The sequence below is a fragment of the Aythya marila genome (genome assembly GCF_965140915.1).
Source record: "Aythya marila genome assembly, chromosome: 2".
Taxonomy (NCBI): domain Eukaryota; kingdom Metazoa; phylum Chordata; class Aves; order Anseriformes; family Anatidae; genus Aythya; species Aythya marila.
In genome coordinates, this window is record NC_139043.1 from 50038928 (window position 1) to 50054127 (window position 15200).

General features: G+C 36.9%; 1 long non-coding RNA gene across 2 annotated transcripts in view; it reads right to left on the minus strand.

The window, feature by feature from the left end:
- The window catches only part of LOC309875099, a 262498-nt gene that overhangs the window by 161992 nt on the left and 85306 nt on the right, over nucleotides 1–15200 (minus strand). Inside the window, exons 2-3 of one of the 2 annotated variants that reach the window (XR_014316979.1) lie at nucleotides 2187–2266; nucleotides 1243–1302 (exon numbers count right to left, since the gene is read on the minus strand). The exons of the other annotated variant lie outside the window; for it this stretch is intronic. This is a non-coding gene — a long non-coding RNA (uncharacterized lncRNA). Of the gene's footprint in view, nucleotides 1–1242; nucleotides 1303–2186; nucleotides 2267–15200 lie in introns of those variants that run through there. 2 annotated transcript variants of the gene reach the window in all.

Genomic DNA, 15200 nt, shown 5'->3' on the forward strand with positions numbered 1-15200 from the left:
ATAATGCATTCTGTCCAAAATATTAAAAGAAAAAAGCCAGAAATCCCATAGGTTATCCACTAAAAATCTTATTCAAGAAGTCAAACTAACATACGAAATTGCTATTATCTTCTTACATTGCAATCACAAGGACTCGTGCTTATAGGTATAATGATGTGCAACATAGAAGTATAAGTGTGAGAAAAGCTGTAATCAAGTCAGCCCTGACACATAAACTATGTAAACAATAGCGGAAGAATAACTTAAACCATACAGACACAGCTTGTTGCAAATACAAGTAGATTTCTTGCCTTATATTTAAAATCCAAAATGAAATATGCAGTATATATTACAACTGCTATCAGCTGGGGAGAAAAAAGAGAGAAAAAAAAAAAAAAAAGAAAAAAAAAAAAGAGGAAAAAGAAGGAAAGCAGATACCAAACAAGAAATTAGATTCAAATCTGATTTCCAAACAAGAAATAAGATTCTATGGCTTTGGGGGCAAGAGACAGAAATTATATAAAACAATCTTTTACTGATACATTCAGAAAATGATATGGAAAGATTCATAAGAACTTGACCCCTGATCAAACTCCATAATCTGAGAAGACATTCTGCAGCTATCTTTGCCCCCATATCCTTAGATTTTCAATTATTGTAGAGAAAAATAAAATAAAATCTAGCCATTTATACCTCTACAGTTGACATGTGAAATGCATATTTTATTGTACACCAGCCTGCAAAGGGAGGGCTTCAACAGTTCTGCTGAGAATAGTTACTATTATTACTCAGTTTTCAAATGACATACAACTGTTAATAGGAGAAGGGTGGATATTGAAGGTGTTCATCATGCAGAGATAAAAAACACTAAAATAATTCTGTTACGACTTTTGATGGCATTAATTAGCACCAGAACTTAGTTCAATTTTTAAAAATAATAAAAAAATAATGCATTGGAATTTTATTCATAGTAGCAAAAAAAAAAAAAAAAAAAAAAAAAGCAGAATTGCTTCTATATATTTAGTAGCAAAAATGTATTTTTCTCAGTATCATATTTTGGTTGAAGGAATGACCTTCCCTGACCTTCCCAATAGTGTATACATATATATATTTATTTTTATTTTTTTTCCCCAACTTTTATATTTTGTATAATCAGCCTTTTTCATTAATTTAATGTTCCATGTTTGCTGATAGAAGCAGAAGAGGAGTTGATTTTTACATCAGCAGGGCTCACAGAGGACAGACATCTCAGTATTCAGAGTCTTTTCTCTTCAAGTGTTGTGGAAGACACTAGTTAGCTAAAAGCAGCTCCAATCTGTGGCGCTGGAATACAAAAAACATTAAGGTAACTGTTGTATGTGTTCACGGCACAAAGTATGAATCAATAATTAAAGAGTTAATTATCTCAACCTGTTATGGATACAGACTGGGGTTTAATCCCTACATATCGTCCAAGAGACAATTATGCTCCCTGCCTGCAGTGCGCGATAACCAGCCCTTCCCTGACTGCACAGATGGGGATTCACAAAAGGTGCTACACTCCCATGGTGTAAAACATTTGGAAATGATCAGTGACAACACACTGCAATAACCAGTGCCAATACAATAATGTTCTACACCTCTGTATGTCCAGATTAAGAATCCTCTAGTAATGATAATAACATGGTGTTAATGCTTCCTTTTGCCAAAAATCAAGATTAGTACTACTAAGTGAATCATAATGGCTGCTAAAGTAATTTTTAAATGCTTCAAATTTCCTTTCAGAATATATCCATCTGCCCATCTTCCCATATAAAATCCAGATCAAAAGCAGCAAATATAAAAGGGAAAACAAACTAGCTACAATTGGTAACTCATGAGAAAATACACCTTGTGAGACCAGCAACAGAAATAACTTATTAATCAATGACTTTAAGTTTTTTATCCTTTGCCTGCTTTTTATAAATTTATATATACTGTATGAAAATTTCTAGCCTTAATTTTAAGTGAAATTAAATGTATATATACCCATCATCTTTCCTAATAGTTTTGAAGTTATTGGCTGGATTCAGGCAGACCTGCAGAGGACAGAAGACTCAAAGGTAATAAAGGTGATGTCCTCAAAGCTGATGGACACAAATCCATAAGAATCGGGGCTCATTTGTTTCATAGTTTACAGAACTATTTGCTTAAGAATAAGATTTAATTATTGAGATTCAGGTTCTTACCACAATCGGAGGCCTGGGCTCTCAAACACAGATCCAATAGCAGCAGACAAGAGCATAAATTGGTCTTGGCATTATATAACCTTCGAATTTAAAAAAAAAAAAAAAAAGGCTTTGCTTTGTATGTGACATTCTATGTATTACTCACTATTGCCAACCTCAAGCTTTTGAAAACCATGAGTCAAGCCACAAAACATCATGAGATTAGCTGTAACACGAGTTACTGAAAAATAAATAAATACATTTGTGTGGTTTATTTGCCTTACAATGCAGGGTGAGTTCAGGTCATAGTTTTGAAGCTTTCCTCCACAAACACCAAGGTTACAGACTCTCTCTTTTTTCTTTTTTTTTTTTTTTTTCCAAGTGAATTTCAGCAAAGAAACCATAAGACTTGGTAACACTAACATATTTAAAACATCACAAATAGTTATGCCAACTGCAGTGGACTCTCCAGAGTGGTGGTGAAAGCCAGTTGAGTGGCTACTGTGACCTAGCTGCAGTGAAGGTCCCAGCACATCCTGGGCTTACAGTGAACCTCAATAGCAAAAGGTCTGTGGGGATCCAAGGACTATATGAAAACCTAGTGATTGGGTTATCCTGCCAACAAACAAGTACTCACAATTGGTTTCAACAGATGGATATGTTTGTGACACATAGAATCATGGAATCATTAAGGTTGGAAAAGACCTTCAAGATCATCTGGCCCAACCATCTCCCTACCACCAATGTTACCCACTAAAACATGTCCCTAAGCACCATGTCCAACCTTTCCTTGAACACCCGCAGGGACGGTGACTCCACCACTTCCCTGGCCAAACCGTTCCAATGCCTGACTGCTCTTTCTGAGAAGAAATATCTCCTAATTTCTAACCTAAACCTCCCCTGCTGCAACTTGAGACCATTCCCTCTAGTCTTATCACTAGTTACCTGCAAGAAGAGGTCGACTTCCAGCTCCCCACACCTTCCTTTCAGGTAGTTGCAGTGAGCAATAAGGTCTCCCCTGAGCCTCCTCTTCCCCAGACTAAACAACCCCCAGTTCCTTCGTCCACTCCTCACAGGACTTGTGTTCCAGGCCCTTCACCAGCTTTGTAACCCTTCTCTGGACATGCCCCAGGGCCTCCTTGTCCTTCTTGTAGTGAGGGGCCCCAAACTGAGTAAATACAGGGAGACAATTATCCCCTGGTCCTGCAAGCTCCACAGTTCATCTCACCTTCCCACTAGCTGTGTGCTAGATGTTCAAAGAAACTGCATTAGGCCAAAGGAAAGGAATTTCAACCACAATGTCTCTTTCTAAAAATATTTTCATGCAATCAAAATATTTGGGCATTCAGAAAAAAAAAATACAATCTTTGTCCCTAGAAAATAAATAAGACTAAATCTAAATATGTAGAGGTAAACCATGTGCTATTGTTACCAGTCTCGTTAGTGCAAAAAGTTCTCAATTTCTCATATAGCAAATACAAGCCTTCCTTAACTCCTGTAGACTACTAACACTTTTTCTTATGGTTAACTTTTAGATAACATCAATATATGGTACATAACCAACTTTTATATTGCTGTACATTTTCACGTTTCTCAGCCCACATGTTTAAGCCCGGGACATTCTAGCTATTAACATGCACCACAGAGCCATTCCTATCTTCTTTTTCCTGTGCTCCTTCTTGGGTGGAAAAGATTAAAAATCATTTTGGTGAGTGTTGAAATTAAAATTACTCCTTAGAGATGGCCAGGAATAGCCTCATAGTCTCATGATTTTTTTTTCTTTGTTGTTGTTGTTATTTTGTTTTTCTTTTCATATTTTACTGGGGATAATTCCTATTCATCAGAACCAAAATTTTCACTGGGCATGGAACACACCTTTTCAGCTACGTACAAAGTATCTGCTCAAAGAGAAGAAGACCATTGCACACATTGAGAACAGCTGTTCACACACTGCTCAGAGAAGTTATCTGGAGCATCCCATTGCAAATGTCAGCTCTGACGTTTCTAGCTCCTGAGTTCTATAAATTCATCTAATTTATCTTGCAGTTTCAGGCTTTCCCTAGAAATCTTCCATTTCTAAAATTTGCTAAACTATATTTAAATTATTTACCCAGGATATGGTGAAGGTGCTCAATGACTTTTTCACCTCAGCCTTCACCAGCAAGAGTTCTAGCCACATAGCCCAAGTCCCAGAAGGCAAAGGCAGGGACTGAGAGAATGGAGCAGGTTGCCCAGAGGAGCTGTGGATGCCCCATCCTTGGAAGTGTATAAGGCCAGGTTGAATAGGGTTTTGGGGCAACCTGGTGTAGTGGGAGGTGTCTCTGCCCATGGCAGGGGCATTGGATTTAGATAATCTTTAAAGTCTCTTCCAGCCCACACCATTCTATGAATCTGTGATTCTAAATACCTAAATAGTGCTACACTACATTTTACACTACAAGTGCTTACTTTACAGTGACGTAAGTCAAATACTGCCTGCCAAAATTATGCTACTGAACTGTGACAGACAGCCTGGCACTCCCTCTTCCACTAGTCCTGTGTCCTCTCTACCATAACAGTAACCAAAAGGCACGCATTTGTTGTTTTGTATCAGGGGTGTGTACATATTGGTGAAAGGAGTATATCAGCATGTCACATCCAGTAAAAGGCATTAACCTCACTGATCTGTATTTTGTTACAATGGTACATTGTATGTATGACCTTACATACACAAACACTCCCACCATACAGCCAGGCACACTTGATTTGCTCATGTGGTATTCCATAATGGGACAGCCACATCGTGTATCCTGATATACTGTGTCTGAGTACTTCCAGGAAAGCCTACAAAACCAAAGAGATTTGTCAACATTGTTTTACACATTTTCCTCAGAGAGAAAATAAAAATGAAGGGATAGAAGCAGAATAAGTCTACCTAACATTTGCTTATATGGAAGTAGAATAAAGCCAGCAACAGGTATTTCTAGAAATGTACCTGGTATCCACAGGTGACAGAACAGGCATGTTCTCACAGCTTCAGATTAAAACAAAACAAATAATAATAATAATAAAAAAAATCCCGAGGCACTTTAGCAGCCTTGTGTTACTATACCATACCACTCTTGTGCTATACAAACATATTTCCACAGTATCTCCCACTAGTGAACTTGTGATATGTATCATATAATTGCAACACATGGCAACCTAGTAGCAAAAGGAAATTCAAATCAGGATCGAGCCTGGGGCACTGGCAGTACTGCCAGCAGGACTTCCACAGACACTGAGACCTCGCATTTTGGCACTATCTTTTTTTTGCAGTTCTCCATTTCTACTCTTGATGCTTAACTTCAGTTATGCTGTGCTAGGTTGTTAGTATACCATAGAAATCCTGTATCAAGAGGACTGCAGAGGCTTTTCTTTTAAGCCAATGCAAGCTTCCTCAAAACAAACTCTGCTAAATTCAGCCCATTAAAAATACCAAATGTTTTTGTTCATTATTTGAAATTAAATTTCAGCTGGACTAAGAAACTCTATCCGTCTCTGATTGTTTATGTCCAAATCATTGGTGCTGTGTTGTAATTCTTGTAGACACTACAGATAGCTTTTTACCAAACTCTGCTGCTGAAGAAATTACAAACCACTGTAGATTAATAACATGAGTGTGTCACTGCTAACTGTAGTTGTAACACAGAGAATACTGAAAAAAAATAATTGTATTAAAATTGTATTTTGGAGATCAGTGCAGATAACAAAAGTTCTGTTTAATAAACTGCAGTTTTGTATTTTTGAGATGTTTAGCTGGACAAAAGGGATGAGAAGTGAGGGAAGATTACCTTCAGGAAGATTTCTTACATGTCAGGGATGTTTTTTCTGAACAAAGTTTCTGACGATTGCATGTTTTTGCATATAATGAAATTAAAATTTGATAAAACATAAAGATTTTCATATTAGTAACTTACAAGCAGTATATTGTAGTCATTTTACACTGGTGTTACTTACTGAATTGAGCTTTCATATTTGTATGACTGAGGTGTCACGTTCTCAAATAGGAACTTAAAATTTTCTTTTAGATTTTGCATTAGCACATATAGAAGTGACACTGTAGTGTAAAACCATATGGTTCAACAATGCATTTAGAGCAGAGTAGAGGAACAGTTCTCTGGGGCTTTGCAACAGCTACTTTCCCTGGTACAAACCTTTTGATTTGCTTCAACATGTTATGCATATGTCTTCATACAACCTTATTTCTTTCCATGTCCTCTTCAGAGAAATATTTTGAGGTCTACTAGTGATTTATAGTTACTTCTCAAAATAAATGCATTTGGTTTCCTTGTTTGCCATTCTATTATACTGCTATGATGGACTCTCTATTATTCAGCTTCAACCAATTCTTTTTTATTTACCCATTTAGCTATCACAACACTGCTGGATAGACTTCCTGTGACTATATAAAACATATTTTCCCCCATTTATCACAGAAGTCTGAATTTAGCTGAATTAATATGGCTGATTTAGTCTTCCCTGAAAGAAATATATAATACTTTACAGGAATAGTGTGGCTTTTTATATAAAAATCTAACCATAAATCACAGAAAACTAACTTGGATATCCTGCTTATCCATGAAAAACAACTAACTCAAAATAGGTTTACCCATATGCAAATATGCACGTGCATGGGCGTCTTTGTCTTTTCTCCCAACTGTTTCTGCATGAAAACAGCGTTCACGGAAAGTGCTGGAAGGGCAGACTGGGGAACACAAATCCTGTTTTTATCTACACATTTAACAGAACAGACTTCATAACTGTGGCTTAATAAAATGAATTTGATGAACAAACAGGCAGTCCCTCCTGAGTACTCTCTGCATTCCTCAAGACCTCACCCAGCCAGACAGCGTCCAAGGGTAGGTAGCTGTTTGCAGGTTTGCATCCAGAGGCCAAAACAGGTTTACTGGCTATTCTATTCCGATAACAATTGTTTATTGCAGTTGATGTAAATTACTCTTTCAGGGGGAACCAAGATCTTCATATTTCCTCCTCTTAAGCTTTTCCTCTGACATCTTCTTGTTAATAAACAGTAATACTGACTCTCAGAGTGGTTAAAACTTGGCTTTCCAGCTTGAGCCCAAACTCCCCCATCTTTGTTTTAAAAACATGTCAAGTTCTACTTCCCTTCAGTATGAGATACCAGCCTTTATCAGTCACTTGCTTGAAAACCAAAAAAAAAATAACACTACAGTTTTATCTCATGTTGCCCTTCACATATAAGAGACTTCCTGTCAACACCAACAGCACTTATGCATTATCTGTTTTCTAATCTCACCTTGAAAATATTCTTTGCTATAATGTGTCTATGATCAAGCAAAACAAAACTAAACAAAATGAAACAAATAAACAAAAAAGGCAAGACAATTTCAGAGACAGGAAAGTAAAATACCAGCAAATTGAATACAGAAAATTTTAAAATGCTAGAAACTGAATACAGAAATGTTTAAAATATATAATTGCCATTTCTATTAAAAAAAAAAAAAAAAAAAAAAAAGTTGTATGGGTTTAGAAAACTATGGAAAACGAGACAACAACCTGGAAAGAAGGAAGCAAGAACAGGGAAAGAGATAAACAAATAGGTAATGCAGACTAAAATTGAACATTAGAATACATTCCTGGAACAGAATAGCCAGTCAGAAACAGAGAAAAATTAATTTCCCAAGTTACAACACTATGAACTTCAAAAATCTTGAGTCAATTTTCTCTGTCTCCTCCCTACCATTCAGTCCCCCAAAAAGAACCATAAAATTTTAACAGTTGGGCTATATCTCTTTTTGAAATCTAGAACCTTTGCATTTCATGTCTTCCAGATTTCCTATAGTATAATAAATGTTAAGAACTTAATTTATTCTTTTAGTGAAAAACAACTTCACAGGATTCCAGGAGGGGATATTTTAACAAAGACATCACAAACCTCATGATGAAAATAGTCACATTTGCTAGCAGAGGAGAATTAGAAAATGGTCTGTCTCATGCTGATGCCTGAGGTAGTTGCTTGCTTCAGCTCATTCTCTCTAAAACAGCCTGACCTACTTATTCCTATTCTTTTTTCCAGGCCTCACTGAGAAGACAGACTTCTTGGTGTTACTGTGAGGTTTACTGTGTGGTTAAAAACATGAAAAATTATCTTTAGGTATAGAAAAAGTAAAGTTTATTGTGTAAACATTTACACTGTGAGATAACTTTTTTCTGACTTCAACTGTTAAAGAGACTGGGGGGAAATGTTTGGGGGCATATTAAAGAGCAGTATGAAAAGGATCACACTGCTTCAGAAAGGGAATACATGACACAGTGCTCTGAGGTAAGCGGGGGAGGGAAAGGGGGAGCAGAGCCAGTGACCCAGAATTTCCTTCCTGTATCCTTAATCAAGACAGTTTCTTAGAAATACAGGAAGACAGAGCATTTCCTTGAGGACTCAGAGATGCAGGCAGGGCATCCCAGAGGCATGCATATTTGCAGTATACCATCCTTCAAACTATACAGCCTGCAACTGTGCTATAAGGTCTACAGGCTGCTGAGAGAAGCCTTCATTTATCTCCTCCTTATGTCCCAAGCTGAGATTCTCTGAATAATTCTGAGGTTTCACTGGATTCAGCTGCCTGAACACAGCATCATTTAGATGTCCAAGGGCATCCCTCTACCAATTCAGATGTATGGTGTGTAGTGCCTATGACATTTGAGATGTCCTAGGGTATCTAAGACATCCAGGTAGGAATACTAGATTTTACATAGGACCTGAAAGAAATCTATGACAACCTGGACTGGTAGCTGTGAGCCAGAAAGGATATCTTAGAGTGATTCAAACCTTACTACATATCTCTGAATGAGCAATGAACTATTTTTTTTAACTATAGAAATGTGATGCACGTTGGTTAACTTTAACATTAATAATGACCTCATCTATTCCCTTATTTCTACATGCTTGGTGTGATGGGATATGTGTTTGTTTTGTTTTGTTTTGTTTTTTTCATGGGAATAGGCAAGGATCTATGCTGGTAGTAGACTAGGGGGTCTGCAATTTACTGACAACACCAGTGACAACACCAGCCTTCCCCAAACTACTGGATCACTCACATTTCCCAGTCAAAACAAGGCAGCAGAATTTGTGCATGTGTGGACATGGGAACAGTGTGTGGACTGAACTTCCATAAGTTCTATAAGTTTTACAAACTTCCCTGTTTGTAAAATAAACACACCCCCAGTGTCTTTTAAGGACAGCGATGTTGAAATGCATGACAAAACTTCTTCCAAACCTAAGATGGATTTTTTTCTATACACATCAAAGGAAACTCTCGTTAAGGGATATTTAACTAGAGATTTATAAAAGATCCTAGAAAGTGAAGAAACAATGAAGTTATAAGAATGTTTTACCCTAAATTGAGCCAATGTTCTATGTCCTCATGAAATTAGTTTAAACGGTAACATGAAATCCCAGAAACCAATTCTTTGCTTTTTTATTCTTGCTTGGGATTTACATGCAGGGACACATTTCCACACACAAAAGATAAAAGAGTTTTCTTTGGGCGGATGGATTCCAAGAGCTATCACACCCCTTTTAATCCCAGTTCACTGTGTCATATTTGTTTCATATAGAATATTATTCCTCCAATAAACAGTTACTGGGAAAGAAATAATAATAATAATAATAATAATAATAATAATAATATCACCATAGAATTGCAGGTGCAAATGTACAGCATTCAATTAAGTACTGTCAACATTTACAAAATTCAGAAGTCTGGAGTGACAGAGACAGTAGCTAGCTTGGAATTTTTTTTAATTAATACCTCCGGTAATCTTTTTCTCATCTTCTCTAGGAAATACAGGGGGGAGAGAGAGAGAAAGACTGTGCTGACAGCATCAGAAGGCTTTGTCAGAGAGTCAAGAATTCAAGTAGAATTACAAGGAATGGGTTTTAAGGGAGGCAAGAGCAAGATGGGAGAAAAAAAAAAAAAAAAAAGTGCTCTTTTGAACTCTGACAAGACAGACGAACCTACAACAAAGATACTTGGGAACGAGCCTGATGACTTTCCAGGGCAGATGTTTGACTGCAAGTTCATATCCATGTCAGAACTTGACATCAGGTTTAAAGTACAGAATGACTGAGTTATATAACAAAAAGGTTTTAGTGAACCTTGAAGCAGGAAAGACACATAATTACAGTAAAAAGGTAGTCAGTCATTGTGCTGTGAGGAGTTGTGTAGGTGTTGAGCACTACAGAAGTCAACACATGAACTTGTTAGAGAAATGTTTTCTTATGAAAATTCCATTCTCCCTCTCTTCTCTAAACGAAGCTGAGAAATGTCCAACTCCGGTCACTGCCCTACATATATCCAGTCTCTCCCTGGGTAAATTGTTTAAAGTATCCTACGTAGGGGATGTGAAAATTTGCTATGAATCAGGCCATGAAAATCTGACAGTAAATCCCATGCTGAAATCCTAGAGAGAGAGTGGAAAAGATTTCCGGAGAAAAACTGGAAATCTGCCAATAATTCTTTGAGAACTTGAATGTCTTGGGAGAATATATAAAAACAACCTCATGATTCAGCTAACCAAGGTAGTGAAATGAGTTTCCAAAAGCAGGGATCAGCAATTTGAATGTATGTGAGTGCCCCTTTTAATTCCTTTGTTTCTATTTCCTTCTGTCCTTTTCCCAGTTCCTTCCTCCTTTGAACTTAGGAAGGTAGGCTTTAAAAGTTACTTTTTCTTCTCACCTAGCCAGCAGGGAAGGGTCATAGGTAGGGCAGCCAGTTCCTTCTTTGAAAGCTGCATGACTGTTCTACTTTAGATACACATCCTCCTGCCTAAGCCCCAGCACAGTGTGAGCCCTATCACAAATTTATAAGCTCCAGTTCTGTCCTGTACACTATCTAGTCCAGACATGTAACAGTCATCTTAATTATAACTCAGATGTAGAAAGCATGCCATCGCCATCTTTCATGATTAAAGCAGGGCAAAGCATCCGTAGCAATGTCTTATAAGATGATATTTAATCTCCAGCACACAAAAGACCACTATTGCACCACTTAAAAACGCTCATACGCACTGTCTGTTCTGGAATAGGGATCTCTTCATTTCGAAGAAGCCTGTCTGAAGCCTGACCTCCATGAATAATGAACTCTTTAAGAACTTCAAGAAGAATCCTCAAAGAGATCAATCAAGTCAGACCAAAGGGAATGACAAGAATACGAGATTAAAGAAAACTCTCTGATATACTCTTGACAAAGTTGATTTGAGCACCTGGAAGTTTAATGGATTTAACTAACAGTGGCTAAAGCTAACTCAGGCTTCAGAGCTCCCATGATCCTTGTATTATAGATACAAGGATCAGTCTAAGTATATAGATACACTCTAAGTATATCTATAGTATATATATATTAGTATATCTAAGTATCTAGATATACTCTAAGTATATCTAAGTATATAGATATGCTCTAAGATATAGAGCAGTCTAAGTTCATCTGGACTTTCTAAAATATGCTGGTTGTGGTTGGTAGTTAGGAAAGTATAGCCATTAAAACGTTATTGGTTCTCAGAGTTATCAGCGAAATAACATGTTTTAAACTACAAAGAGAGTGCTGCTAGGAACAAGAAAACATCAGTCATTGACTATATCTGACTAGCAACTGAATTCACACAACACGATATCGTAATCAGCTGAAGCACTCAGTGTTGACATCTCTACCCTGTATGTAGTTCCCAGGTTTTGCTTCAGACTTAATCTGGTCTCATGAACCAAGTGACTCTTTGTTATACATTGTTCAACTCTGCCAAAATGACTAGCCCTTGTGTTTAATATCATTTGTGGTTGTAGTTCATCTGATAAGCATTTGGAGCAAGGTTTTCAGTTTGTCTTCTTAAAAACATTAGGTTCAAACGTAACAAAATTAAAAGATTTCAGAAGAGCCAAATGATTGCAAATTTCTCCTTTTTCAGGTGATAACAAGAAAATATAGAAATCCTCATGTAAACCTGTGTATGTTTGATATTGGGGCATTTTAACATTTCCAGCAGTCTGGAGTTCTAAGGGGAATAGAACATCAGTGCAAAAGACAATGTTACATCATCAGGAGTGGCAACGTATTCCATCAGTTTTGATATAGAAAGTGAAAGGTGTATAATAAGCCAAGAATTTCTGGTTAGGAATAACACAGACTGCAGACACAGTGCAAAAGACTGCATTTCAAAAGAAAGCTTGACCAAGGCTGACACTGTATGAATTAAGAGGTCTCAGCTGTTCACTGGATAGAGTGATTCCAGTAGGATGGAGAATCCTCAGCTATCATGAAGAAGCCAGTAGACAACCCCTTTATTATTAAATGAAACAGAAAAGAAAAAAAAAAAAAAAAAAAAAAAAAGCTTGTTCAAATTCTTTTTTTTTTTTTTTTTTTTTCCTGAGGCAATTTATCTCAGGTATGGCTAGCAATTAAATAATCCAAAATTCTGAGGAAGAAGGAAAGCCCAGCATCTGGAAATCCCACTGTTTTATTACTGTTTCAAGGAATGAGTGAATACAGTCAAAAGACTTAAGATAACGACATCATCCATATACACTTGTAAGCCCTCTTATGAACAGCAAGAAGTATATTCCTAGGCCTTGCATCACAAATCTCTAGTTCATTTATAACTTGTGTTTAGTGCATAAACTCTGGCTCTCCAAAAATACTGAGCCAGCCGTCAAGAACATAATTTAGCATTGTGCCAGAAATAAAGAAAAAATATCCATGACTCAATGTCCCCAGACAAAGCAATTTTGAGTCACACTGACATTACACCCCAGGAATCAACTGTAAACAAAATGTTCCACCAGCCGTGTGATGGGCTTCGGATACAGTTAGGTGTAAAGTGAGGGCATACCATAAGGCATGTGAAAAACAAGCCTCCCTGCTAGACATTACAGCTCCACAGCGCTAACCAAGAAAGGGCTATGCACCAATTCTACCAATTTCAGGACCTGAAAACAAGGGGCTTAAAACTACACCATTGTTGCCATCCAGAGCACATTTCATCAGAAAGAATTAGCCTTCTGTTAGTGGAAAAACAATCTTCAGATTGGTCATGAATAATTCTGTGATCAAATTTCTGCTTTATAAACAAAATGGTTAATTTCAGTTGCATCTTTCCTCATTTGAGAAGAACAACACCCAAGAAGAGTGCATGAATAAGCACATATTTAACATCTTTTACACATACAAATAACCCCACAAAGGAAAATTGGACCATTCACAGACTTTAAGTAATGCACAAATTAAAACACTTAACCAATCAAGGTTTCAATTTGCTGAACCAGACTTCCCAACCAGCAGCAAGTGAGGCTGAAGTAAAAACAAGAAGTTTCTCTTATCATTAGTATGAAGTGTCAGTTTTTACTTTTGTTTTTTAAGTATAGAAGGGATGCATTTCATAAGCCCAGCAGCAAATGCTGGTGTTTAAAAAAAAACAAAACAAAACAACAACAAAAAACACACAGTCAGTCTCATACTTTTCTCTTTTACACTTGCATAAAGAATTGAATCCAAAGAAGTTTTACTGCCACCTGCAATCATTAATATTGGCACAGAAGAACATTTATTACAATAATAGAATTTAGCAGTGAATTTTGATGTGAACAAACCTACTGAACTCCAAGCCTCACCATATAAAAAAAAATAACACTGTTCTGCAATATCTAGTGCCTACATTTTGTACCTCCACAGTTTCCTCTGAGTACCTTTTCAATTGTTGATTCAAAGAGAAAAAAAAAAAAAAAAAAGAGAGAGAGAGAGAGAAAAGGAGACACATAGACAGAATATTCTTTCCTTCCCCTCTATTGATGTGAATTTTTGACTACTTTTAGTGTGCTCTACTTAAGTCTTCTTCACTGACTTACTAGGCGAAAGACTCTTCCATGGAAGTTCTCTATAGACAGGATTCTCAGTGACACAAGCAGGAGTTTCTTGTGTGACACTATTTACATTTTCAACCCTACCAGGAATTCTTGAAGAGACTATGCTACCATGCTGGTACTGAATGAATGACTGTACCTATCCAGCAACAATTTCAAAGCTAGTTGCTTGTTAATTTAGTTCTGGTGAAGAAATGCCAACAATAGTATTTCCAATACCTTAAAACAACACATAAATTCGTATATTGGGATATCAAAATTAGTTCTATTACTAGACACAGCTACTGCATGATCACTGAAGCTGGCTTTCCAGTTTTGGATATGTGTAAAAAGGCAAATTATTCCCTTATTCTACTGAAGTATTCATATCAATAATGAAAATCTTCGGTAATTCATCCACCCTTCAGTGACAAATAGATCAGTGGGATCTGATAACTGTGGCAGGCAACAGATACCGTCTCCACAAATGCCCGTGGAAAGCTACAGATTGTGACTTCAGTAAGACCTTTATCAATCTTCTACTAAACCTCTGTATTCCATAGAGAATACAGCCTAGATGAAATTACTCTGAGAAGGGTGCACAATTGACTGGAAGATGTATTTAAAATGTGGTTATCAGCATTCACAGTACAATAGGAAATATTTTTAAAACATAGCATACTGAAGTCCCTGATACTATAAAGTTTCATTAAGGACTTGGACAATAGAAGAATATATTTGTGACCTGGAATGAAAAAGCTCTTCACCCATTGGAGCAATACTCTGAAATACAGACAGATCAGCAAAGACTAGTTCAAACTCCTGTACTTAAAGCAGAATTAACAACTCTATAAATATAATACGAGGAAAAGCCATCAAATCAGAAACTTTGCAGAAAAGGATCTGGGGAGATTACAAACTATATATGAGTCAGCAAGGTCAGGCTGTTTCAAAAAATACCATACATTGATTAAAGATGCAAAAATAGGAGCATTTTAAGAAAGGCAGCCTTAGGAACTTTCTCATTTTTCCTAGCCTTTCATTTTTCTGGTGACCTAGCTGGTCACTGTGTCAGCTGTAGGAGCACTGTTCCATCAGGATGACAGCCTCTGAAAGAGTGTCCAGAGGAGAAGGACCTGGACTGTATA